General features: G+C 45.3%; 1 protein-coding gene and 1 non-coding gene across 4 annotated transcripts in view; one reads left to right on the forward strand and one right to left on the reverse strand.

The window, feature by feature from the left end:
- CCDC85C (coiled-coil domain containing 85C) overlaps nucleotides 1-27,822 on the reverse strand; it is a 168,510-nt gene that overhangs the window by 100,468 nt on the left and 40,220 nt on the right. The window lies entirely within an intron of this gene.
- On the forward strand, nucleotides 10,086-10,157 carry TRNAA-UGC (transfer RNA alanine (anticodon UGC)). The gene has a single exon. It is a non-coding gene; the product is annotated as a tRNA-Ala (tRNA).

Below are 27,822 nucleotides of genomic sequence, written 5' to 3' on the forward strand. Positions count from 1 at the left end.
AGAGAACTCTCATTTTAAAAGCGAGGGGGCAGAATGAGCCCTGCCGGAGTCCCCATCCCCACCCCGAAAAGGAACCAAGGGCCTTACAGTTGTCGCAAGTAACCAAACATGACATTTCCAAAGCGCTGCAGAGTGCTTAAAGCACGTCACATATGCATTACTTCAGTAGCACAACAACAATCCTGTGAGGTAGAGCAGCCTAATTTGCATACTGCTGACCAGGGGTTCAAACTGAGATAGTGGTTTTCCTAAAGGCAGCTAGAGAAATCTTGGCTGGGGCAAAATTTGAACTCAAGACTTCCCTGTTCATCACTCATCCTCTCACACTATGTGAATTTGCGGTTGGGACAGAGGTTTGGAAAAGCAGCAAACAGACCAGGGTGTCCAAAGGCGGAAGGGTGGCTGGTCAGTCAGTGTGGACTGGCCCCTACCGGTCAGTGTGGGAGACACTAAGCTAGATGGACCAAGGGTCCGATGCAGAGTAAAGCAGCCTCCTAGGTTATTAGGAGTGCGTGGGGATTCGAATCCAGACCTTCCAGAGTAAACCCACTACCACAGCACATTTACAGCCAGAAAGAAGGTATTTCTTCACACAACACACAATCATCCGGTGAAACTCACTGCCACAAGATGTGGTGATGGTTGTTGCTTTATACAGCATTGGAAGCGGGTTATGGAATTTCAAGGAGGGCTCTTCAGCCAAGCGCTCTTTAGCCATCATTGTCAAATGGAAGCTCCAAACTTGGGAGTCAATATGCCTCTATAGGTACCAGCCACTGGAGTCAAGTGAGGCTAAGTGGCTGCTCCCCCCCCAAAAAAAATCAAGTAAATAAATCGCCGTCCCACCACCACTCCCCTGGCTCTGAGCCTTCTTACCCTGGGGAGGGGAGGGGGGGTCCCTGGCTGGTGCCAGCAAGTCCATGACAGCAGAGATGAGTAACCAATCTCAGCTGGAGGACCACATTTCCTTCTTGAAGACCTTTTGGTGGAGACCACATGACCATACCCTCCAACCCCTGGTAAGAAAAATCCGGGATCAGCAGCGGCGCAGCACCGGAAGTCGCTTCTATGCATGTCTGGGCATGCGTAGAAGCAACTTCCGGTGCTGCCGTTGCCCGATTTCCGGTGCCCAGACATGGGCAGAGCGGCACCAGAAGTCACTTCTACGAATGTCCAGACATGCGCAGAAGGAGCCTGCCTGGCAGGTAGGAAATCCGGGGGATTTATGGGATCTTTTTTCTATTCGGCATAAGAGCGGGAAACGGGTTTAAATACGGGAGTTTCCCGCGAAAAACGGGAGACTTGGCAGCTATGCACATGACAGGTCCAGAGGCAAAGGACACGGATAATTCTACCTTTGCTCAGCAGGAGAAAATACCCTACATTCAAGCAGGCAAGAAGCAGTGTCCGATTTCCAAGGCATTCAAAGGTTAGGGGGCTGGACCGGGGAGGCCAGGGTTCAAACCCTCACAAAGCTCACTGGGTGATCAGTGCCTCTCAGCCTAGCCTGCCTCACAGGGTTGCTGCGGGGATAAAATGAGGAGGGGGTGGACCATGTGTGCCCCCTTGACTTCTTTGGAGGAAAGGTGGGATAGAAATGCAATGCAATAATAAAGCAGGGCTGCTGAGGGATGTGGCCTTGAGGGATTCCTGAGGACCAGAGAGATTGGCCTGGGGCAGGGGGGCTCAGGACCTGAGGTTCACCATCCCTGGGCTGCATGTCCTCTTTTTGGGCTATCTGGTTGGTCAAGGTAAGAAGGATGCTGGACAAGCTGAGCCTTGGATGTCACCCACTAACAACTTAAGATGGTATTGCTGGCTTTTGAATGCTGATATTTCCCTTCCCAGAAGCTTCCGGCCACACACGTCTCAACAGGAACAGATGGCCTTCTCATCACTCCCACCCACAGCAAAGAATTAAATGCCTGCGCTCAACCATCAGGTCTAAGCAGCTGCATTTTACAGCTCGGCGAAATCAAAGCATCGCGGCTGGCTTTCAACAGTGGGACACCCAAGGAAGGCAACGACCCATTATCTGTAACACCCAGTACAATTGGTTTATTGAGGCCCGGAGACACCCACCCTACCCATTCCCAAAGTTGGTTCCATCAAAAGAACCAAGCTACAAAAAGAAACAGGGATATGCTTCATTGGAAAGAGGTGGTGTCCTGCCTTAGTTAGCATCGGAGCTCTATGGCGTGATAAGGATAATTCATATTAATGTTACGGGGCCAGGGTGTGCGTTGTGTTATATTTTTGTTATTATATATGAAAAGTCCATTCTAGTTATGCCATTTTAAAGCAGGAAGTGTGAGACATGTGTTTCCTCAAAGGAGCTGTGTGGTGGCTGTAACCACATATGAGCAATCTTCCTTTCTTTTGCTGTAGTTTCCTTTGCACAAGGGATAATAAGGTGCGGGGAGCCTCATGTTGAGACCCCAAAGCTCTACATTACATTTGAAGTGAAGCAGAGAGAACCGTACAAAGTAGAGCTCAACCAAAGCAGAGCTCAACCAAAAGGCGCAGCAGAGACTGTATTTTTTGAGAATTTTAAGGAAAAACCATCTTCCACAAAAGCTGCTGCTTGCCTTCTATCACTGTGCCATACAGAGCGAGCTCACGTACGGTTTATGTGTGTGGTACGGAAGCTGTACTTCTCAGGACAGAGCAGGGCTGTGTAGAATTATTAAAACAGCAGAGAGCATTATTGGCTGCTCACTCTCCCCCTTAGAACAAATCTATACTACCAGGTGCCATAGAAAAGCCCTAGACATATCAAGAGATCCAACACACCCTGGTCACCATTTGTTTCAGCTCCTGCCATCGGGACGGAGATATAGAACTATGCAGGCAAGAACGAGCCGTCTCAGGAACAGTTTCTTCTCTAGAGCGATTTTGGCCTTAAATGGAAAGCCTGGACTTTGAAGTCATCTTATTTTACTTGTTATTTGTATTATATTTACTGTTTTTAATTAGGTTTTGTAATTTTTGATTATGCGGAATGCTTTATCTGAGTGGATGTAGCAACTGAGTAATTTCATTTTTCCCGCAAGGGGACAATGACAATAAAGATATCTTAATCTTAATCTTAAAACAGCTCAGGTTAACATCGGCTTGGCTTTCCAAAGGGACTCCCCCCCCCCCCGCCCCGCCACTTTAGACAACAGCCAGATAACTTTTGCCATCAAGAGCTGACCGCTATTAAATGCTGCCAGCATGATGTGCGGGGCTGATGATCCATGGAATGGATTTTCCATCGCAGATTATCACCTGCATGAAGGCCCAATTGCATTGCCATGGAAGTGCAAAGGGACTTGGGGGGGGGTAATGAATGGGAGAGGAAAGAAACCAGGGGGGCTTCAGCAAGACAATGCCTCTTTCCCCCGCTTTATTAGCTGCCACATTATGCATGCAGGATAAGCCTCAATCTGCCATTTATCTAGGTACTTCTCACATACATTAGGTCTAATTAAGAATAAACACCGGCTGTGTATTCCCCCAGAAACAATGAGGAGCACAGGAGGAAATTTCCCAAGTATGAAAACGTCAACAGGCACCAGTCCAAACTGCCTGGCTGACTCTTGATTTGATTGCCGGGTGACAGCTCATGCCTTCTTAGAGATAGTTCAGTGCTAAAGTGTATCTAATATATGGAACAAGGATGGTCTTTTGCTTAGACTCCAGCTGGTTGGCACTGGTGGGTACTGGAGTTTGGAAACAGCTGGAGGGCCACAGATCCTTCATCCTACTTTTACATGGATCACCAAGTGTTGCTGTTGTTGTTGTTTTTTTAAAAAAAATATTAGCTTTTTTTTAAAGTGTAACCATTTCTGTATAGTAGACAACCATACAGGGTGTGGGTGTGGGTGTGGGTGTAAAGACAGATATAATCTAATTGTATTTATGATTTCTCATGGGGGGGGGTTTAGCACAAGAAAGCTTATATGAAATTCATCTTCCTAGAATCACAGTATTGTAAAGTTGGAAGGGACTCCCAGGATCATCTAGTCCAACCCCCTACAAGGCAGGAATCTTTTGCCCATTGTGGGGCTCAAAACCACGACCCTGAGATTAACAGTTTCATGCTCTACCAGCTGAGCTATCCTGCTGAGTTTTCTTCTTCTTCGTGGGCAGAGAAAAGTGGGGGGAGGCAATAAGATAAAACAGGAGCGCTATCAACAAATTAAAGGCCTATTATCCTACTAATAGCTGGTCTTTTGACTGATTACCCAAGTAATCCAATTCATCTGATTAATTTACATATATTTAAATAAATTTGAGCACATTCAAGCTTTCACTTTCTGCATGGATGGAGAACCAGTGGTCCACCAGATGCTGTCGGACTCCGATTCCCATCAGTCCCAGACAGCATGGTCACAGAGGGGAGTTGCAGTTGAACAACATTTGGAGAGCCACAGATTCTCCATCCTTGATCTAGAGCAGGGGTCGGCAACCTAAGGCCCATTAGCCTCAAGCGGCCCACAGGGGTCCTTTAACCTACAAGCCGCCCCTGAACCGAGTCGCCCGCTCGGCAAGTCCCTGCGCATTGCGCTAAACCGGCATGGCACAGCGCAGCGCAGGGACTCACTTTCGCAGTGCCAGAAACTGTGTCTGTGCATGCGCAGGCACCAAAAATCGCATCAGTGCAGACTCTTGAAATTGCATCGGCATAGACGCCGGAAATTGCGGGCAGTCTCTCTCACACACACAATCCGGCTCACGGAGGGATTTCCACTGGAGTGAACCGGCCCAGGCTAGGTAAACCTTGCCGACCCCTGATCTAGAGGTCTTAAAAAGACACTGAGGGAAGAGTGCTATAGCTTTTACCTGTTAAATTGGGAATTGCTACTACAGTGGTGCCTCAACTTACGAATTTAATCCGTTCCGAAGGCACCTTCGTAAGTTGGAAAATTCGTAAGTCGAAAAACGCCATTGGAAACGCGATTTCCCATAGGAATGCATTGGAAACAGAAAAATTCGTAAGTCGAAGCAACCCCATCTAAAAATTCGTAAGTTGAAAAATCCCTATCTAAAACCGCCGCGGGTTTTTTCCGGATGTTGAGATGTTGCCCCCATTCGTAAGTCGAAAAATTTGGTTGTCAAGTCGTTCATAAGTCGAGGTACCACTGTATAATGTTAGAATGAAGGTCCGTAAGTCAAGGTACCACTGTATAATGTTAGAATGAAGGTCCGTCCTTTATAGCCAAAGTAGCTTTAGAAAAAAATAAAACAACTATCAGCTGCACTAATTACATTTTAACTCTGCCAGTTCTTCAACCAACAGCCTGATCCTATTAACCACTGAACCAGTTTTGTGATCCTGGTACTCAAGTGTCAAGACCTAAACAGCTCTGGATCAAGTTACCTGAATGATGGTTTTCCCGCCCTTTACCAGTAAGTGCGTTGAGATGTGACAAACGGAACCCTATTATTATTATTATTATTATTATTATTATTATTATTATTATTATTATTATTTTCTACGATGGCCTGAGAATGATCTGTTTGCACTAACAGAGAGGTGAGTATTTTCACATGTTGCACTCCTGCTGCAATATGAGCGGCCCCATATGTCCTGGCTTTCTGCCAGCTCTTTAGAAAGCATTCTGCCACACCTATTTAGAAAGCATTCCCCTAACCTCCAGACTTTGAACCTCCTGCTTTAATTGCTGTTTTAAGTGTTGTAATTGTTGTGCTCTTTCAATGGGCTTGCTTTATTGCACTTTTGAATTGTGCATGCTTATGCGAATGTTTTGATGAGATGGTTTTATGGTGTGTTTTAATTATGTGAGTTTTTGTGATTGGTTTTATACTTGTACAAACTGCTTAGAAGCCACCTGGGCAACTAAGCAGTATAAAAGTTTAATAATAATAATAATAATAATAATAATAATAATAATAATAATAATATGCCTGTTATTTGGAAGTAATTCCTATTGAGTGCAATTGTGTTTCAAATCCCAACTGTGCCTCCTCCCAGTCTTCTTCCTCTGCCCATTCACCATAATGACCCCCCCCCAATCCTCAGGCTCGGAGCCTTTGTCCCTTAGGGATTCCCTAGCTGCTGTGGTCTAAACCACTGAGCCTCTTGGGCTTTGCTGTTCAGAAGGTTGGCAGTTCGAATCCCTGCGACGGGGTGAGCTCCCCTTGCTATGTCCCAGCAAAGTGGGAGCAGATCACAGTCTCTTGGCAGTTGGACTTGCCTACGATATTTGAATTCATGTATTCTACATTATGTTTTGTTCCAGTGCAGTTCCCTGGGGATTGCGTCCCTATAAACGGGCAAAGGGCTGCAGCCTTAAGCACTTCATACAGATCGTTATCCAGTTAGTCGCATTTCAATACAACAATACCTCTTCTAATGAGAAAAGAAGCACCTAACTGAACAATAATAAAAACAACGATTCCTAAGCAGCATCGTTTTAAAGGACTTTTAATTAAGCGGCAACAACTGTGTAAACAGTTGCGATGGCGCAGAGGGCATCCCCACACCCATCAGGAGTACAAAGACACTTCAACTGCATACATGACCTTTCGGCTTTTGACTCCGCAGGTCAGATTCTCCACATACTCTTCTGATCAGGTCCAGCTCGTGCTTAAAGCAATATTAACTGTTCTTCAAACAGGAGTGCAAGAAGCAAACCTGCTACCGCACTCTTGAGCTCCCTTTATTTTTATTGGACTCTATGATCCGTTGTCATAGGGAGCTGTTTCAGAACCAATGTAAAATGGAATTGAATGAGTCCCCGTGTAGTCTGATTTCTGAAACAGGTTAGTAACAAATTAGTGCATATGGGTATACTTGGTGCTTTGCCATTCATGCCCACCATTCATTACCCATTAGGACAGAGGTGAGGGACCTATGACCCTCCAAATGTCACAGGACCACAATTCCCATCATCCCTGGAGCTGATGGAAGTTGGAGTTCAACAGCACCTGATAGGACATCAAGCTCCCCATCCCTGCATTAGGCAGTATAGGCTTATGCCTCCCTTGCTGCTGCTGCTGCTTCTACAGCAGAACTGTTGTTAATGGGCCGCCATGTTTATTTACCCACAATGCTCAAGACTGTATCATTCCGTGGAATGGGGTTGGGTGGAGGCTGCAGGTACCTGGTGCTTGTCACCAAAAGCAGCTCTGCTAACAGGGGCAAAACTCTGGTGAAAAGAAGCACAAAAACGCAATAAACTTTGGTATTTTAAAGGAAGAATTATGAAAAGCTTTACAACTGGAATAATGTTGTGAACCGCCCTGAGATCTCCGAGTATACACATTTTGATGATGATGACGATCATGATGATGATGGAATTGGACATGGGGATTCTTGAGTACCCCTTATCAACAGTTACTTGCCATGATGGCTAGGATTTGATTCCGAATTCCTGATAACAGGATACAAGTTGAGAGAATGCTGCTGCTGTCAAGCCCTGTTTGCAAGCCCCCCACAAGGTAAAAGGTAAAGGACCCCTGAACGGTTAAGTCCAGTCAAAGGGGACTATGGGGTTGCGGCGCTCATCTCGCTTTCCACAGACAGCTTTCCGGGTCATGTGGTCAGAATGACTAAACCGCTTCTGGTGCAATGGAACACTGTGATGGAAACCAGAGCGCACGGAAATAGCATTTACTTTTCCGCCACAGTGGAACCTATTTATCTACCTGCACTGGCGTGCTTTCGAACTGCTAGGTTGGCAGGAGCTGGGACAGAGCAATGGGATCTCACTCCGTCATGGGGATTTGAACCCACAGCCTCCCACAGGCATCTCACTGGTTACCGTGAGAACAGGATTCCTTTGGTCTGATCCAGCAGGGCCCTTATGTAATGCTGTATTGAATTTGTGATAAGAGTTCCATCTGTGGTGCTAGATCTGCAGTGGCTCATTCACACGTACAAGTCATCACGCTCGTCCTTGAAGACATGGATGTGTGAACCAGCTGTTCTGCTACCCTCAAAGGAGAGAAATGTTCTCTCTGTCTATAAGCTGAAAGAAACACAATTATCTGCATTCAACATGAGATTCTAAACCCAAGATGCTTACAACGAGCCTGTCGTGAATCTCAAAATATGATAAAAAGATTCGGGTTGTACCTTTATAAAAACCTGATAAAACTGTAGTGCTGTGACAGGTGTTACTCCAGACACCGTTAATTTGGCCATCCACGCCTGTCATCTAAAGCTTTTATCAAAAACATCATCCTGACATTAGTGGATAGTCTGGCACTGTCTGCATCTTTTGATGTCGCACAGCCAGAATGCATTCATCTGTTTTTAAGCAAGAGAATTCACACAATATCTTTGTTCTCCAATCCCTGGAGCACTTGAGATTTGCATTGCCAGTTGTCAAACCCAAGCAAAGCCTATTTTTGAATTGCAGTAATGCTCCTAAGAGGACCCACTAAACATTGTAAGGCTCTTTTTTAAAAAAAGGAAAAGATATATGGCATAATTTTCATTTTGCAGGTAGTGTAGTTAAAAGAGCGAACATCCATCCACTCAGCGACAGGAGGCTCTTTAAAAAAGATGCACCATAATAACTTTCCCATTTAAATTCGGAGAGGCACTTGAGAATCCTTAGTTGATAAATTGAATTTCATTCCATAGTGATCAGTGAGCATGCACAGCCTTTTTTTTTTAAGGGAACCCAGAAGCAAGAAGTCATAACATCATTTTCAAATCAGCTACAAGCCAGCTACAAGGAGATGTATCGCCTTTTCAGTGCGAAGTCATAACACTGTATTATTTACGCGGCAAATTTTCTCCGAAGATTAAAACCCACAACTCATTTCGGAGTCAAGGCTGATTCCCACACGTCATCCCAGTGATAAAAGTATCATAAGAGAAACGTTTGTAACCATGCCTGGTCACACGTCAGAACTGATAGGTTTTCATTCCAGAGGAAAGCAAAATCGTGGCAAAGAAATACAGCCCGGATTTCTTCAGTGGTTCAAAGAAAACTAGTTTCCTGTTCCCCTCCCTTCCCATTAAACTTTCCCAAGAAAATACTTGAGGGCTCTGGGGCCCCCCCAAAGTTGATGGGCATTGCCTTGATTGTGATTGATTGCGCAGCATAGGCCTTACCTGGCCCCACCCAATATTTTACTCAAGTTGGCACCCCTGCATACACCCCATCCTGTTCAGAGAAACTCCACTCTGGGTATTTTGCTATTTTCGCCAAACAGACCAAGTCTTCCGCATCTTCTGCTTCCCACAGAGATCACTTTTGATCAATTCTCTGCAATATGACAAGAACATATAGACTGTCCCTGGAGGAGAGGGAAAGGAAGAAGAAAGATTTCAAAACGAGTAAAGACTCTCAATAAAGGCCACAGGGAGAATTGGTTTCCCATGGTTTAAGACTGTGGTTTTCTCTGTTTCAAAGGGAAAGAGTGTGCGAGCAATTTGGGCACCTTTATAATGGTAGCAGTCCTTTTGCACATACCAGAATACAGCTCACAGCGTCCACAGCTCCACCACAGCGTGGGAACGTAGCTCACAAGCCTGTCTTTGCGGTAATCCCCACCTCCTAAATTTACTACTGACCTCAGATCTCAGGTGCCTTGATCTGGCAGGTGGTCTCCCTCCTCTTCTGAAGAATGCCTGGTATTCCAGGTCTCGTATTGTCTTTGCTTAAGAGGCTTAATGTGTTCCTCCACCCACACCAAATAGACAGGCTTTTTACGCATTGCAACTACGCTGGCTGCTTAATGGACTCATGGCATCCTGATTTTTGTGCAGCCATTTCTGAAGAAGCAAAAATGCCCCAGAGCTACTGAAGAACTTGGGATCCGCCAAGCCACTTGGGGTAGAGGCTTTGGCCCTGAAAATTGAGGGACAAAACTTTTAATTACTGACTAAGTTGACTGCAGCCTGCCTGCCATGAATTTTGGCCACCCAAGTGCTTGGCTACCAATACTCTCAATAAAGGCCACAGGACTTCACCTGTCTTGGTGGGCTACAAGTTGTGCAGATCTCCGCAAACTCCGTTCTAGGTGGTGGTATTTGGTGACCAAGAAAGTAGTAGAGATTCAGTCCATCATTCACTCCACCCACTCCCATATGCTTCCTTCCCCAGCAGCTTGTTAGGTAAGGAACTGTAGCTCAGTGGTAGAGCATCTGCCTTGCATGCAGAAGGTCCCAGGTTCAAATCCTGACATCTCCACATAAGGGTAGGAGAGAACCCTGATGGTTAATGTAGACAATAGAGTTAGGTAGACCAGTACTCAGTATAGACCACCTTCCTATGTTTCCCAATCTCACTCTCCTCAAACCCTCTTATCCTCTTTGTTCCATCACTTGGTCTTTCTTCTCCAGAGCATCCTCTTCCATCTCGTAACATCCAGCTTTACCACAACTCTATCGTTTTCTTTATCTCGTTACTCCTCAGCCTTGACTGTTTTCTGGGCCGGAGCTGCCAACACGTCACTCTGATCTCTCTGTGTTGAATACGTCCTTTGTTCCTACCCACCTGCTCTGTTTTCTGCCGAGCAATTTCACGGTTTCTTGCCAAATCTTCCTCTCATCTCAGTGTTTGGTTGCTTCTGCAAATTCTCTTCTTCAGCCTGCTCCTTTGCCCATCCCCCCCCAATTAGTGCCTTTATCTCATATGTTTCTCTGTACACTGAAATCTTCACCAATGGTTCGTTCCTCTCATGTCTGATATGGGGTGAATGGTTACCAGTGAAAGAGGCCTCCTGGCTATGGAATCATCTCCCCAGGAGGACTCGACTTGTGTCTACCTTGATGTCATTGTAGCAAGTGGCAAACAAGTTTTTATTTTCCTGGGTCTTTTATTTTAGTCTGTTTTATCTCTGCTAATGGTTTTATGAGCTTCTTTTATAGATGTTGAAGCTTTTAGTAGCTTAATTGTTTTATTGCAATTTGAGCTTCCTTGTAAGCTGCTCTGGGAATTTACTTGAAGGCAAGGGTAAAAATGTTCACAGTCACCCAAGAGTCTCCAGACTTTTTTTTTTGCCCCAAACATACTCATCCCCTTATAATTTGCTCTGCGTGTGTGTATATCCATGCATGAATTCTGCCTTTAACATGCTGGTGAATAACTTATGGGCTTCAATGCTGTTGGAAAGCTGCAGTGGGGGGATTTTTAATAATAATAATAATTAATTTTATTAACTTGATTTAAAGCATCATCCTTTAGAACCAGCCACTTGCTGGTATAATCTTAATATTTACAACCAGATGAAGGTTTCATTTTTCATTTTTGGAATAATAAATTTTCAGAGTAGTTTCTACAGTTATATCAAAAATTACTGATTTGGTTATACTCTTAGAAATACATATACAGATAATTATGAAATTATTGTGAGGGAGTGTCTTTCAAGAGAAACCCCTCAGCACTATTTCCAAACTGCAATTCCCAGACTTCTTTAGGAGGAGCAACACATGCAACCAATATGAATCTTATTAAACCTCACAATATTTGGACAACTTTTCTGCTGTACTTTATTGGAAGGAGAAAAATAATCATTTCTTTAATAACAGTTTAAACAATTGGTTTAACTAAAACAATAACATTATAGCATATGTATCCATGTTTGTTAACTGATGTGGTCAAATTTGTGTTTGTTAACTGATGTTTGTTAACTGATGTGGTTAAATTAAATTAAATCGACTGAATTTTAGCACACATGAAAAACTTAAAACAAATCCGTATTTCCTGATGAATAGCCTTTGGACTATACTGTAACTTAAATAGAAAACTATCTTTAGAAAGATTTTTCCTTCAAAATCATTTTATTTTAAAAATCTGATTTAAATAAAAAAAGATTTTTTAAAAAAAATCAAGGAAATTAATCCTGATAGCAAATGTGAACTTGGGTCAGGGCCGTAGCTCAAGGGAAGAGTACATGCTTTGCATGCAAAACTTCCCAGGTAGATCTCCAGGCAGGGCAGCGAAAGAAACCCTGTAGAACTGCTGCCGGTCAGTGTTGACAGAACTGAGTTAGATGGGCCAATAGTCTGACTTGGTAAAAGACAGCTTGCTATGTGTAACTCTCTGCGCTTCTCCAAAGAGCATTATTCCTCATTCCCCTACAGGCCAAGCCATGCAAGTAGTTTCAGAAGTACAGAAGTGTCCAAGGATGAGCTGAATTTCTAGATCAGGGGTAGGCAACCTAAGGCCCGGGGGCCGGATGCGGCCCAATCGCTTTCTCAATCCGGCCCACGGACGGTCCAGGAATCAGCGTGTTTTTACATGAGTAGAATGTGTCCTTTTATTTAAAATGCATCTCTGGGTTATTTGTGGGGCATAGGAATTCGTTCATCCCCACCCCCACCCCCACCCCAAAAAATAGTCTGGCCCACCACATGGTCTGAGGGACGGTAGACCGGCTCACGGCTGAAAAAGGTTGCTGACCCCTGTTCTAGATGCTAAGAAACAGGATAAAAGCAATCGTTTTAAGAAGCGTGTTAGCAACCGGAGGCTTCTGAGCCAAATCCAGCCCCTTTAACAAGCCCCGCCTGGGCCCGCTCCGTTACTAGACTAGAGATGGAAACAAGGGGAAGAAGAAGAAGAAAAATACATTTCTATGGCAACAGAACTCGCCAGAAAGCATTAGGGGATGGAGCGGAGGGTGAGACTCCAGCCCACCAATGCCTGCTCACATCTCAAAATTGCCCCTCCAAGAAGACTAGTTGCTCAACAGGGGCTTAAGATGTCTCCAATTTAGACAAATGGAGGAGCGGAAGATTCCACAGCAGCGATAAACCATAATCAGCATGTAATGGCTTGGACAGCAGGATGTTTCGTTTCAAGGGAACATATTGACACTTGAGCAACAGATCTGTGCCGGAGAGGGGGGGGAAAACACCTAACAAAAAGGCTGAGATTTCAGCTCTGGTGATGCAAAAACCAGTCCTCAGATAAAAGCAAAAGTTGGATATGAGAAGGGCCAGGTGCCCAGAAGAATCTTCCTGGCGGCACATATGAACTTATGCTGAACTTTCAGGCCAGTCTGTGTCACAGTACATAAGATAAAATAGAATGCGCTGGGGCTGCATAGTTAAGACTTGGTCTTTTCCACAAAAGGCCACGTTAAATTTGCCTCACGCCATGACCTCTCTTTTACCCCGGCATATATGGCGACAGCACCAGTAAGATGTTGCCTACACCAGTCTGTAGTTGGAAATAAACCAGTGACAGCTAGGAGCATCAGAAAAGGAGGCTACCATGAGCTCCACTTATTTTAGTTTACCTGTTTATTTATATAAAGCCCTTTCTCCCGAAAGGAGCCCAGGGTAGCAAAACACATAAGCAGCAAATAATAATAATAATAATAATAATAATAATAATAATAATAATAATAATAATAATTGCAGTATAGATGCAGACCGGGAAATATCTCTACGTAAATGCTTGAAAATGTAAGGTTTTCTGCAGGTGCAGCAAAGGCAGTGTTTGTATAATGCAATAGGACTGCATCTTGTGCGCATTTAACTTGCGAAATTTCAACCATACCCAGTGGGACGCCGCTGGTTGAAATCCCACAATTTAAATGCAAGCAAGGTGGAGAGCTTAAAAGCTCCTTTGTGTGGTGACTGGCAAAATTTGGGATAAGGGGCAGCTGCAATCCATCACATCAATAAATCAGACAGGCCCTATCACCAAGGCCCCTTATTTGAAGTAGCACCAAACCGCTTTAAACAGCAATGGCTTCCCTCAAAGATCCCCAACGAATCAACTCATGACCCAGTTGCAAGTCAGTTGGACACTGATGATCTAAGCAGACTCGCAGCACAGAGCCAGGATCCCTTTGCACCAAGCTGTTCCAAGCGGACTGCCATGTGCAACTGCAGCCTGTGGTTTCGTTTATCTGATGTACAGTCTGCCCCAGGCAGGGAGGAAATGGGAGCATGGCGTCTCTTGCCACATGTGGCGCAGGGAAATGGTCTGTGTTTATGAAGACAAACTGGCCTGACTGAAGTAAGTGGTGATTAAACTATGTAGGAGGAAGAGGAAAGCGCCCTGTTCTTCACTTCCCCACCCTCCTGCCCCACCCAAGCTGTGGAGGACGGGTAATAATAATAATAACAATAACAATAATAATGATCTATTTATATGCTGCCCATCTGACTGGGTTGCCCCAGCCATTCTGGGCAGCTTCCAACAAATGAAAAACATTAAGCACAGTAAAACAAGAAAAACATTAAAAAAAAACTTCCCTATACAGGTCTACATTCAGATGTCTTCTAAAAGTCAGATAGTTGCTTATTTCCTTGACTTCTGACGGGTTTCCTGTACCCTTCAGAGGTCCCATCTGCACTAAACAGCCTTGGTCCAGTATACCTGAAGGAGCGTCTCCACCCCCATGTCCAGCCCGGACACTGTGGTCCACCTCCGAGGACCTTCTGATGGTTCCCTCACTGTGAGAAGCGAAGTTACAAGGAACCAGGCAGAGGGCCTTCTCGGTAGTGGCGCCCGCCCTGTGGAACACCCTCCCATCAGGTGTCAAGGAAATAAGCAACTATCTGACTTTTAGAATACATTTGAAGGCAGCCCTATATAGGGAAGTTTTTAATGTTTGATGTTTTTTCATGTTTTTAATATTGTGTTGGGAGCTGCCCAGAGTGGCTAGGGAGGCCCAGCCAGATGGGTAGGGTATAAGTAATAAATTAGTAGTAGTAGTAGTAGTAGTAGTAGTAGTAGTAGTAGTATCATACCACCTCAAAAACACAAAGGATCATGGGAAAGGCAGTTTGTTAAGGGTGCTGAGAGTGGTTAGGAGACCCTTATTCTTCTAACAGAGCTACAATTCCCAGAGGTCCCTAGGAAGAGTGATGGATGGTTAAACCGCTGTGGAAATTGCAGCTTTCTGTGTGGAATAGAGGGCATTTTAACAACTCCCTGCGCCCTTAACCAACCACAACCCCCAGGATTCTTTGGGATGAGGTGTGACTGTCTAAAGTGGCATGATACTGTTTTAAATGCATAGGGCCTACGTCTCTTCCACAACTCAGAAGAGCTCGGGCACCATTCAAAGAAATGAACCCTCTTTGCACTCCTAACCTAGTGCACTGCCAGTAGAAAAAAATACCTTGACAAAATACCTGTGTTTATCATCCTGTGTAAACAACTGTGTACAATGGCTGCAAGATTTATAGAAGCATTGTGGGTGTGCAGTACTGGTAAAATGTGATTTAAATCAGGCTTCAGACAAAAGGAGAGACATTGGGGAGTGAGGTGTTTCTGCTTGCCATGCTGTGCAGTCTGCACAAGAAGGCTGCCTGTGGGAAATTCCCCAAAAGATGAGAACTTTGCGTTAAGATGTCAGGCGACAGAAATGAAAAGGGCTTCTTGCCTTGAGTCATCTCCAGGGCCCTGGAATATCCCCCTCGAGCACCAGCCATCCGATTTGAGTGACTGCCCAGGTCTCCCTCCTCGGAAAACCACCAGGGGGGTTTCAAAACAGCGCAGGGGAAAGAGAAAAAAACTGGCAGGTTCAGAAGAAGATATGAAGGCGGCGAGGCGAGACTTGAGCAGTACTGAAGAAGGCTCATCCTGACAGCAGGAGGCTAGTGGTGCAAAATACAGGGATATTTCCCCAGCGATATTCCTTGAGAGTTGCCAGTCGTGGCTGGAAAAGACGGCAGCCACCCAACCACACCATTCAAAGCCTAGACAGAAAAGTGCATCCAGTCCTCGGTCTAATTTCAAAAGCCCTTTGCACGCTATTTGTTTGCAAGCCGGTTCGCAATGAAACCAAAATGTAAAATGTGGAAAGGTTAGTAGCTCAGTAAACTTAAGGCAATGAAACAATTACTTCGGTCGTACAGTGATTATGGAGGCACAGGTTAATTCTGTGTCCAAGGCAGCTGTCTACCAGCTCCATCTGGTACGCAGGCGGAGACCCTACCTGCACGCAGATGCGTTCTACTACTGCGATGCGTTGGACTACTGCGATGCGTTCCAGAATGCAGCAGCTAGACCAGTGACTGGGAGCGGCTTCCGAGACCATATAACACCGGTCCTGAAAGACCTACATTGGCTCAATTTCTGAGCACAATTCAAAGTGTTGGTGCTGACCTTTAAAGCCTTAAATGGCCTCGGCCCACTATACCTGAAGGAGCGTCTCCACCCCCATCGTTCAGCCCAGACACTGAGATCCAGCTCCAAGGGCCTTCTGGCGGTTCCCTCCCTGCAAGAAGCGAGGTTACAGGGAACCAAGTAGAGGGCCTTTGCAGCAGTAGCCCCCTCCTTGTGGAACGCCCTCCCACCAGATGTCAAGGAAATAAACAACCATCTGACTTTTAGAAGACGTCTGAAGGAAGCCCTGTTTAGGGAAAATTTTAATGTTTGATGTTTTATTGTGTTTTTAATATTGTGTTGGGAGCTGCCCAGAGTGGCTACGGAAATCCAGCCAGATGGGTGGGGTATAAAGAATATAATAATAATAATAATAATAATAATAATAATAATAATAATAATAATTCATATTTTTGGGAAGAGCCATCTGTCCTTCCCCCTGCAGAATTCTGGGTGGGGAGGGAGGGGGGAGAAACAGAAGGGGTGGTAGAAGGAAGAAGATTGAGGGGAAAGGAAAGCAGGGGTGACAGAAATGCAGAGGGGGGGTAGGAAGTGGCCCTGCATACTTTTGACTTTCTGCTGCCTTCCAGTGGTAAACTATCCCTGGCCAATTATCCCCAAGGAAATGTGTCTCCTGACAGGTAAAAGACTATCCAGTTGTGGTGTGATAGATAAAAGCAATGGGCTCTGGTCAAGTAATCCTGGCTCCCAAGCTTCATTCAGCCATGAAGTTGACTGGGAGACCACCTTCCAATGTCTGAAATTTGCAGCCGGAGTCAAGAAACCTGAATTATTTTCCAACTCTGTCAGAAAACAGGGCAGTCTGTGGAGTCCAAATTCCAAACTAAGCCAGGAGGCCCTGGCAGCGAGCCCAAATGTGCGATTGACTTGATGCACAAACCCACACCTAGAGGGCGGGGCCTTGTTTGACGTTCTTTCCTCTTCCCTCACTCCGAGCTAGGAAAGAGTGGGAGGAAAGAAAGAGGATATCTGCTGTGGTGAATCTCAAAAACACTTGGAAGGCCAACAAGCTATCTTGCTCCTTTCCAAGTGTCTCCAAGATTCATCACACTTTGGCCTCTTCTCTAGAAGTACAAGGAGACGTACAGGGATTCTCCCTGGTGCTGCACACACCCATTTAAAAAGATCCCCTCGCCAACAGCAAGCACATTTGTGGACCTCGTCTAACCATATCACCAAGACACCACAGAGAGAGAGACACAATCTAAGTAATTCTCAACTCAACATTGCACCATTAAAACACAGCAGGGTCAACAGGAGGCGGCTGACAGTGAGCCACCATTTCGACCTTGTGGAAGATCCTTTCCAGGACACTTTGCACTCTTCCACTTCCTTATCTAAACATTTCCTACAGAATACCGCAAAGACGTGGATTTATGTCTCAAGGTTTATCTGGATTACCATTAAACTGTCACATAAGTTAAGGGCCAAAAAAGGTCAAATCAACAAAGGAGAAAAGTGAAACAAAGGCAAATGCTGGAACAACTCTGCAAGCTATATAAGCATACAGTACTTACATGAACACGTTCTGTCAGCTTTTGAAAATTGAGCCTAAATGGAGAGATTTAGGTTTTGCCATGGCCCTATTCCCACTCTCAGTCCTGAGTTATTGACCTATAACGGAATTAAGCCCAAGCAAAGCCATTTATTCAGATCATTTTCCCAAACAAGGAACAAGAACAAGGATATCATATTAATACGCTTTAAAGGCCAAACTGTAGGACTTACATATTTTATAATGCCACTCCGTCAATTCTAATCCGTACTTAGTTTGCTGTTGAAGGAGCAAGGGTCTTCCAAGCCCTTAGTGAGCCATAAAACAGTTCAAGTTGAGCAAAGTTTATGTGGTCTAAACCACTGAGCCTCTTGGGCTTGCTGATCAGAAGGTTGGCAGTTCGAATCCCCACGACAGGGTGAGCTCCTGTTGCTCTGTCCCAGCTCCTGCCAACCTAGCAGTTCGAAAGCATGCCAGTGCGAGTAGATAAATACGGTAGGTACTGCTGCGGCAGGAAGGTAAACGGCGTTTCCGTGCGCTCTGGCTTCCGTCACGGTGTTCCGTTGCACCAGAAGTGGTTTAGTCATGCTGGCCACATGACCCGGAAAGCTGTCTGTGGACAAACGCCAGTTCCCTAGGCCTGAAGCGAGATGAGCGCCACAACCCCATAGTTTCCTTTGACTGGACTTAACTGTCCAGGGGCTCTTTACCTTTTACCTATATCTTAACCTGCAAGCTGCAACACCGTAGAAGACTGGAGGGGAGTGTTTTTTAGCTCAGAATGCAGACTTCGAAGCCAAGTAACATGTAAGCATTTAGAAAGGAGATACAAAGAATGGGGTGTGCATTCACACATTACATTCAACAAATGTGCAATATTTATACAAGCAGCTCAGTTGTACATTCATACAGTTATTCACATGCAACGTTCAACGAGCATACAGCCTGTGTACACAATGGCCCAGCTGTATGAATTATAAAGTTTACCCTCTTTCACACAAGCACTTGTAGAGGAGACAGCTTGGACCTGTGTTCACTGTAACGCGTGAACAAGCCTAGAGAGAAAACACATACATTGTCTGTATGGTTTGCAGCTCCATACTGGCCTATGGAGGATGAAGCCTCAAGAAGGCGATTGTCACAAAAAAGCTTTTGTTCTGGGCACCCCGGCATGTGACAAAGGGAATGAGATGTGATCACTCTGCCAATGTTAGTTTTCAGAAAGGAGGGGTGGGTGGGAAAGGCCAAGCAGCCAGTGGGTGGATTCACGTGTACCAGGAAATGCATGAGTATCAGATCTAGGCTGCTGTAAACTTAGCAAAATAAAAAAATTCCTTCAGTAGCACCTTAAAGACCAACTAAGTTTATATTTTGGTATGAGCTTTCGTGTGCATGCACACTTCTTCAGAACTAAACTTAGCAGTCAAGGAAGACAGTGTGACTATCAGTGATTCATCTCCCAGGATTGATTTGATGGTGGAAGTGGTACAACCTGGGAGGGCTTGATGGGGAGTTTACATTATCTAAAAAGGCATGATAAGGAGGTCCTCACTATCATCTCTGGAAAGCCCAAGGTCCAGGTGAAAAGAGAAACATCATTTGTATGGAAAGGGGGAAAGGCGACCAGTTCGTAAACGAACACCCACACACAGAATACTTTATATATTATCATATGTTTTCAATGGTTACTAGTCACAATGGCTATGTTCTACCTCCACTACATTTCAGGGGAGTAGGTGGTCAATGAAAGAGGTTTAAAGAATGTCTCAAGGCAATTTTTTTTTAAAAAAATGTAGTATAAACACCGACAACTGGGAAGCACTGGCCTGCAAGCGCTCCAGTTGGAGAACAGCCTTTACCAAAGGTGTCATGGGCTTTGAAGACACTCAAACTCAGGACGCAAGGGAGAAACATACTAAGAGGAAGGCACGCTTGGCAAATCCACACCGTGATCAACTCCCGCCCGGAAACCAATGTCCCCACTGTGGAAGGACGTGTGGATCCAGAATTGGCCTCCACAGTCACTTACGGACTCATTGTTAAAACCGTGTTTATGGAAGACAATCTTACTTGGCTACGAGTGATTGCCAAAGAGAAGACATTTCAGGGGGTGGGACTAGAGGCCCTTGTGATCCCCTCCAACTCTAAAATTCTACGAGTCTATTATGATTCCTCTGAATACCAATTGCTGAGAATCGCAGGTGAGCAGAGCACTGTTGTGCTCATGTGCTGCTCCCTGGTTTCCCACAAGCATCTGGTCGGTCACTGTAAGAACAGGATGCTGGGCTAGATGGGCCATTGGCCTGATCCAGTAGCACTCTTCTTATGTTCTTAGGCATGGCCACAGAACTGGAAATGCTCCTAGTAAAAAAGAGCAGCGATTTATATATTTTGCTGAAGGCACCTGTTGGCAAGTGGCATGCACAAGAGACAAACCAGACTTCCCAAGAATGCTGTCTCCAAGAGTGAGAGAGAGATCAACAAACCAAAATACATATCAAAGGGAATTGCCAGCAGTTTAAAAAAGAAGAAGAGCAAAGATTATCTCCGAACTGATCTATTGCAGGCAGGGGTTACCGAATTCACCATCCCTTCCTAGTTCCTTCAAAAGGAAGTTTCAAGCAGACCGGAGTCCTGAATTGCACTATCCCTAACAGCAAAGGTTATGTGTCAGATGCCTGGATGTTCTGCAGCCAAAGAAAGTCCCTCCTGCTTGTGAAGAAGACTAGGCTAAGACTCTTCCTCCTCCTGTCACGCTACCTTTCTACTTACAGGGATTTGTTTTACACAGAGCATTCAAACGCGGGGATTTTCCTATCTCCGATCCAATCTGGGAAAGTCAGCATCAAAGTACAATTTCTGCATGTTTATTTCTGCCCTTTACGTACCACGTAATTACCGAAATTTCTAAATTTAAAAACACACGCTATGAATAAGACAAATTGGAATTAATCATAAAAACTTAACAGAATCGTTAAAACATATGTAAGTGGACTGACAAATGTGGTCTGTTTGGAAAACTCCACTTATGGTCTCTTCCTCCTCTAGTGGCTTCCTTTTTCCTTTTTTCTAGCCTTTCCCCCCTTAAGGTGAGGTGTGACTGGTCCAATAGGTCCCTGTGGCTGATCTTTCCCTCCAACAGACCCTCCAAGTGTCCCTATTTTCCAGGGGCAGTCCCTGATTTGCAGAATGTCCTGCTTTTCCTTAGGACGTCCCGACTTTCATCGGATAAATGTTGGAGGGTATGCGACCCCTGAGCCAAGGAGATAAGTAACTACCGTATACAACCTTTTAGACGACATCTGAAGGCAGCCCTGTATAGGGAAGTTGTTTAATGTTTCATTATGTTTTATGTATGTTGGAAACTGCCCAGAGTGACTGCGGATGGGCAGGGTATAAATAATAAAATAATTGTTGTTGTTGTTGTTGTTGCTGCTGCTGCTGCTGCTGCTGCTGCTGCTACGGAATAGGATGTCCCCATTTTCATTGGAGAAATGTTGGCAGGTATGCAATAGTCCTAACAAACTCACAAATGCAGGCTTGACTTGTGTTGCAGTCCTAGTCCTTGTTCTAGTTTCACTTTCCATGCCACACTGCATGGCACTGCCTGCCTATTCAGGACCACATTTTCCTCACACCCGGTATCAAACAGAAGTAAAGGTAAAGGGACCCCTGACCATTAGGTCCAGTCGTGACCAATTCTGGGGTTGCGCGCTCATCTCGCATTATTGGCCGAGGGAGCCGGCGTATAGCTTCCAGGTCATGTGGCCAGCATGACAAAGCCGCTTCTGGCAAACCAGAGCAGCACATGGAAACGCCGTTTACCTTCCCGCTGTAGCGGTTCCTATTTATCTACTTGCACTTTGACGTGCTTTCGAACTGCTAGGTTGGCAGGAGCTGGGACCAAGCAACGGGAGCTCACCCCATCACAGGGATTCAAACCGCCGACCTTCTGATCAGCAAGCCCTAGGCTCAGTGGTTTAACCACAGCGCCACCTGGGTCCCTCACAATCAAACAGAAGTAGGCATCCCCTATACAGTACAGAAACCTACCTTACCCTCCAAACACACACACACAGACACACACACACACGGATAATGGAGAAAAACTGGGCAACTGGGCCACCCACTCGGAAGTCAAGGTACCCAGTTCTACAAAAGCCCTCCCCCTAAACTCATCTTAGCCTGAGCCCAACCACCAACATGTGGTTTTCAGGACAGCAGCCCATCTGCTTTTACCGGGCGTGAAAAGCTGGCGCTTTGCCGCACGCTCAACTTCCCCTCTCTCCCGCCCACCTTCCAAAATTCAGTGCCAAAATGTGGCAGGGCGTTTGGGATCCCCCCTGGCTACCAGCATGAGGCCCAGTGCTGCTTGCTTTTTTCTTTTTTTTGCCTCGCAGCCTGTTGCTTTCTAACTTTATTAGAATTCCACCATCACCACCCCTCCCTGGGACTTTGAATGTGTTGCCCTCAGCAAATGCCACACAAACTTCGAAGTCGGCCCGGCTGGCCCAAGCGGCAGCTTTGTTTATCTCGCTTGGCAAGCGTCCCCTTCCTCCTGCTGCCTCCCTCCGCCTGCCCCCCAAATCAGGTCAGCTTCCTTGCTTGCAGCCCCACTGGCTGGACACCATCAGCACAAAATCCAATTACGGAGACAATAGCCTCCCGCCTGCAACAGGCCGGGGCTGGCCTGGCTGACCTCCTGCCTTGGCAGTCCCTGAACAATGAGCCACTTTTGTTTCAAGCCGCCCCATTGTTTGCAATTCTCTCGCATCCATGTGCATGGGATAAAAGGGAGATGTCCAGGGGCTTGTTTATGAATGGAGCTTTGGTCCTGCAAGGCTTGACCTTGCACAAAAGGATTGCCTGCTCATGAAAGCCACGTAGTGATTAAATGATTAGAGATGCAGTACGCAGCCGGCCCAGGAAAGGGAGATTAAAGAATCTGTGTGGGTTTTTTTTTTACAGTGTTTATAGCAACCCAAACACCTTTGCACAGTTTTCAGATGGCAGTTCCAGGCAAAAGCACAAGTTTACTCGCTGCCCAAAGGCAAAGCCAGCCAGCCACAGGTTTCTTCCCCATCCCAGCCACTCATCCACCCAACATGACCTACAAGCAGAGGGGGCGAACGATGCAACAGGCTTCTGAAAATAGCCCCAGGCAGTGTTTAAACCTAATCTGGGGGCTTGAAAATTGCTGAGGGGGTTGGTGGGCCATTTAATATATATATTTTTCTGCCTCCTGTAGCAATTGTAATACAGGCAACAACCAATTGAGGCGCGTTCGATCGAGGCGTGACTGCGCTGGACCTGGAAGTGACTTTAAAAACGGCCAAAAACAGACCTAAAAGAGCCCAGAAAGGGCCTAATTTGCGCCTAACCATCCCACAAGCCTTTGCAAGTGCAATTCCGGGAGCCCTTGCACTGAGCATTGATGCCTGTGAAGAGTTTGAGCAAGGAGGTTTGGAGGCAGAGGCGTAGATAGGGGGCCGGGGCACACTAGCTACGTCGCTGTTTGGAGGGAGCAATTGTGGTGGAGTTTGGCTTCTTGTGAGTGCTGCTGGTTTTTTTTACAGGGATTTCCAAGGGTTTCCAAAGGTTTACAGGTGTTTGAAGGTTTTCCCAATGGTGAGATATGTATAATCCTGCAAGGGTTTAAAAAATAAATAAATAAAACATCTTCCTGTTTCCAAATTTTCCAAGTTTTTCCTTTTCAATTTCCCCCCTTTTTAAACATGGTTTTACTCTGGTTGCTTTTGCTATTTGATATGGTTTTTCAGCTTTGCTTTGTATAGGTGCCCAGAAGCACTCGTGGTACTCACCATGAAGTTGTTACAATAAGTGCCACACAAAAGAGGTGGCGGTTCAGCGTAGCCTTGAGTACCCCCTGAAAAAAAAGCAATCTATCTATTTTTCTTGGTAATATACCCAGCGAGCAGCAGCTATTTGGTATCTAATAAATTTAGCAAACTCATAAAAACATACATAAAGTGGTCTGAATTTTCGCTGATGAATAATGGCCAATTCTGGCTCAGCAACGAGTTTAAATGAATGTCCAAAAGGGCACCGCATATTGCTGTGTATGTTTGAGAGATACAGTGTCTGTTATAAAAGGGTGGGGTGAGACAGAGGAAAGATGAGCCTAGCATCCTTCCTTTGTGACGCTGAATTAAGAAGATGAAGACGGCAAATTTTGTTTTAATCTAGGCCTTTAAATTAGGTCAAGGCAGTCATGAAATTCCATTCAATGAACCATCCGTATGATAATATGCAGTGATGGAGCAGCCGGGGATAAAGTTTCTCATCCACAGAAGAGCCATATGCGTCCCAATCTATTTACCAGGGATAAACTGCTGCCACAATAAGTCACTGGAAATATTTCTTTTGTCTCAGAGCAAGCAGAGATTTGAGAGAGAGAGAGAGAGAGAGAGAGAGAGAGAGCTTATCTTTGGAAGAAGTAAAGAAGAAACAGAGTTGTAAGACAAGCTGAAGGAAAGAGTGTGCAAGTATTCACAACAAAATAGTCACCATTTTGCTCCTTCCCAGCTCCTGTTCCTGTCACCAGGCTACTACGGTTTAGTTTAGCAGTATGTCTGAACCCAGATACATGGTTTGACTCTAATGCTTCCCTGCTGTGGAGAATAACATACCCCTCAATATGACATCACCTTGCCTACAAAGGTCCGTATAGTTAAAGCTATGGTTTTCCCAGTAGTGATGTATGGAAATGAGAGCTAGACCATAAAGAAGGCTGATCGCCGAAGAATTGATGCTTTTGAATTATGGTGCTGGAGGAGACTCTTGAGAGTCCCATGGACTGCAAGAAGATCAAACCTATCCATTCTGAAGGAAACCTATCCATTCTGAAGGAAATCAGCCCTGAGTGCTCACTGGAAGGACAGATCCTGAAGCTGAGGCTCCAATACTTTGGCGACCTCATGAGAAGAAAAGAATCCCTGGAAAAGACCCTGATATTGGGAAAGATTGAGGGCACAAGGAGAAGGAGACGACAGAGGACGAGATGGTTGGACAGTGTTCTCGAAGCTACGAACATGAGTTTGACCAAACTGCGGGAGGCAGTGCAAGACAGGAGTGCCTGGCATGCTATGGTCCATGGGGTCACGAAGAGTCGGACACGACTAAACGACTAAACAACAACAACAACATGTAATGCTGTGAACTCTTTTCTGCCTCCTAGACCCAGGTGTAATGTAGGTGCAAAATAAACCGTATACAGTGGTACCTTGAGTTAAAAATACCTCTGGTTACAAACGCTTCAGGTTACAAACTCCGCTAACCTGGAAGAGTTACCTCGAGTTGAGAACTTCTAGATGTTGTTAGACTACAACTCCCATCATCCCTGGGCATTGGCTATGCTGGTTGTGGCTTAGGGGAATTGGAGTCCACCAACAACCACTGACAGGGTCTCAGGTGGTGCAAATACAAATTTTAGTCCTGCTCAGCAGAGCTGTTCCATGAACCTAACCCATTTAAACGATTCCCACCGATCTGGGATTTCTCAAAAATCAGGCTACAATTCAATCTCATTCTGAAGAGGTTGTGATTCTGCCCTACTTTCTGCTTGAAGTAACTGTTTTATGTAGGCTAATCCCAGATAAATAACTGTTTTCTTGCATTATCTCAATCTTTCATTACACACTGTGGGCCATATGAAAAATAATAGGCTCTCTGCTGTCTGTAGTGAGCTCAGAGTGTGCCGATTTCTAGTTCCACGAAGAAGTCAGTAGAGCGTGAGACTCTTAATCTCAGGGTTGTGGGTTTGAGCCCCACGTTGGACAAAAATAATCCTGCATTGCAGGGGGTTGGACTAGATGACCCCTTGTGACCCTTTCCAACTCTACAATTCCATGATCCTATGAATACAGGATTAATAAAAAAAAGTGTAGCTGCACAGAATATAATTGCCTAGCTAAATTCACTTGCATGCTTACCAAATAAATGTATGATTTGCAGTCATGAGCAAATAGATTTTTTTAACAACAACAAAAGCAGTATGTTCCAAGTTGTGGAACAGTATATGCTGCTCCCGAAAAAACAATGGTGGGATGAGGAAAACCCTACCACACTGCTTCTAGACACTTACTTTCATGCCATTTCGTTTTCTTTATCCAACATTTAACAAACCCATAAATAAAATATAGAACATATGCTTGGAATCCCTTGAGAAAGAAGAGAGCAAAAAATAGACCCCCTCATTTGCCGCTCATCTCACAACGCAGCCCTTACACGCCTGACACAGCACATAGTTTCTTAGACTAATTAGACCTCATACAATCACATAGTGAAAAGAAGTAGGAGATCTAACATCTAATAAGCTTCTGCCCCCTCCTTTTAAACAAGAAGCTACTTTTTCCCAACAACCCAATCTCCTGTATTTATTCCGTAGAAATCACTTTCCACAGGCTCCTTGAAGCTAGAGATTTCCTCTAGTATCACTCACAGCTGACCTTATCCACCTGACATTGCCATTTTAAGACAACAGACCACCGGGGAAGCGACATTTTCTGGGGCAAAGAGTCCAATGAACACGCATTTGCCCCAAGGATCTTTCCTTTGCTGCCCCTCTTGAGCTAAACATATCACAGCCATATAAAGATTCGTATGATATTATGATGATGTCTGGTGATTGACAGGTGGGAGGCCCCGTCCAGCTGTTAAAAGTGGCCCCACCAGGGAAGTGAAGGATAGAGGATCCGGCTTGCGGGCTGGATCCAGTTGTCCACCCAGGATATAAAGTATATGATCAAGGGTAAGGACCTCTGGTGCTCCCCGGCCCTGCTGCTCTTCTTCCTTGCCCACCTTAAGAAGGTGAGCAAAAGGAAGGAGTAGCTGCCGTATGAATCTGCACATCAGGCCAGAGATAAGCAAATGAGCCATGGTGATTGCAACGTCTGGCTGTACAGCATGAAACCTTAAGGTGGGAGGCCTATGAGGTAGATTATAATAATCCTGTTTTGTATCCGGCGGTTGGAGAGGGGTTATAGCTCAACGGCAGAGCACATGATTTGCAAGCAAAACGCCTTGGGTTTAATCCCCAGGTAGGGCTGGAGATGTCATCTGCCCCCAAACCCTGAAGAATGTAGAATGCCATGTAGAATCATAGAATTGTAGAACTGGAAGTTAACCCGGGGGGTCATCTAGTCCAACCCCCTGCAATGCAGGAATCTTTTGCCCAACGTGGGGCTCGAACCCATGGCCTTGAAATGAAGAGCCTCAAGCTCTACTGACTGAGCTATCCACAAGGACATGCAGTCAATAGTCTTGTTCACAATTACATGCCCTAGTATGGACCCATCTACATTGTACATTTAAAGAAGTGCTGCGACAGTTTATAAATAGTCATGACTTCTTCCAGACTCCTGAGTAGTGTGGTTTGATAAGAGTGCCGAGAGTTATTGGGAGACCCCCTGATCCCCTCAAAGAGCTACACTTCCCAGGAAAGAGGGATTGGCCACTCTGCAAGTAGTAGCTCTGTGAATGGAATGGGGGTCTCCTAGCAACTCTCAGCATGCTTAACAAACTACACTTCCCAGAATTCTCTGGGAGAAGCCATGACTATTTAAAGTGCCATGACACTGCTTTAAACATATAGTGAAGACGTCAAGGTAGGAGTCTTTTACCTAGACAGAATGTCCCATTTCAGAGGCTATTTCTCTCTATGCTATACTTGTTCTAGTCCACCATCGCAGGTGGGGTTGTTGCTGGAAGATGCATTGGGAAGTTGGAAACCAAAACACAGAGTGAGCAGTGGAGTTCAGCCTCTAGTCATAGAAAAGCTTGAAAGGAGAAGCTTTTGTTTTGAACCAATGCCCAACAAAATGGAACCTTCCCAACCCAAAACAGGATAAAACTAGGACTCAAGAGTCCATCCAACAGCCCACAGCCCTTGAAATTACTTTTTTTTTCCCTGAGGGCTGGAAAAAGCACCTTGCTAATTGCAAATAGAGAGATGTGTGTGATTCAGCAACTCTTTCAGCTGCAAATTAGTAAATTCAATTATGACATATTAAATTTTGGCATATTAATTTTTTTCCACCTCCTGGTAGAGTGGGGTTTTTTTGCACGTGTAGCCTGAAGATCAATGCCTTGTCGTGGCGAAGGGGCTTGAATAACTCAGAGAAGCTATGAGCTATGCCATGCAGGGCCACCCAAGATGGACAGGTCATAGTGGAGAGTTTTGACTAAACGTGATCCACCTGGAGAAGGAACTGGCAAGCCACTCCAGTATCCCTGCCAAGAAAACTCCAT

Source organism: Zootoca vivipara, chromosome 1 (assembly GCF_965207765.1).
Source record: "Zootoca vivipara chromosome 1, rZooViv2.hap1.1, whole genome shotgun sequence".
Taxonomy (NCBI): Eukaryota; Metazoa; Chordata; class Lepidosauria; order Squamata; family Lacertidae; genus Zootoca; species Zootoca vivipara.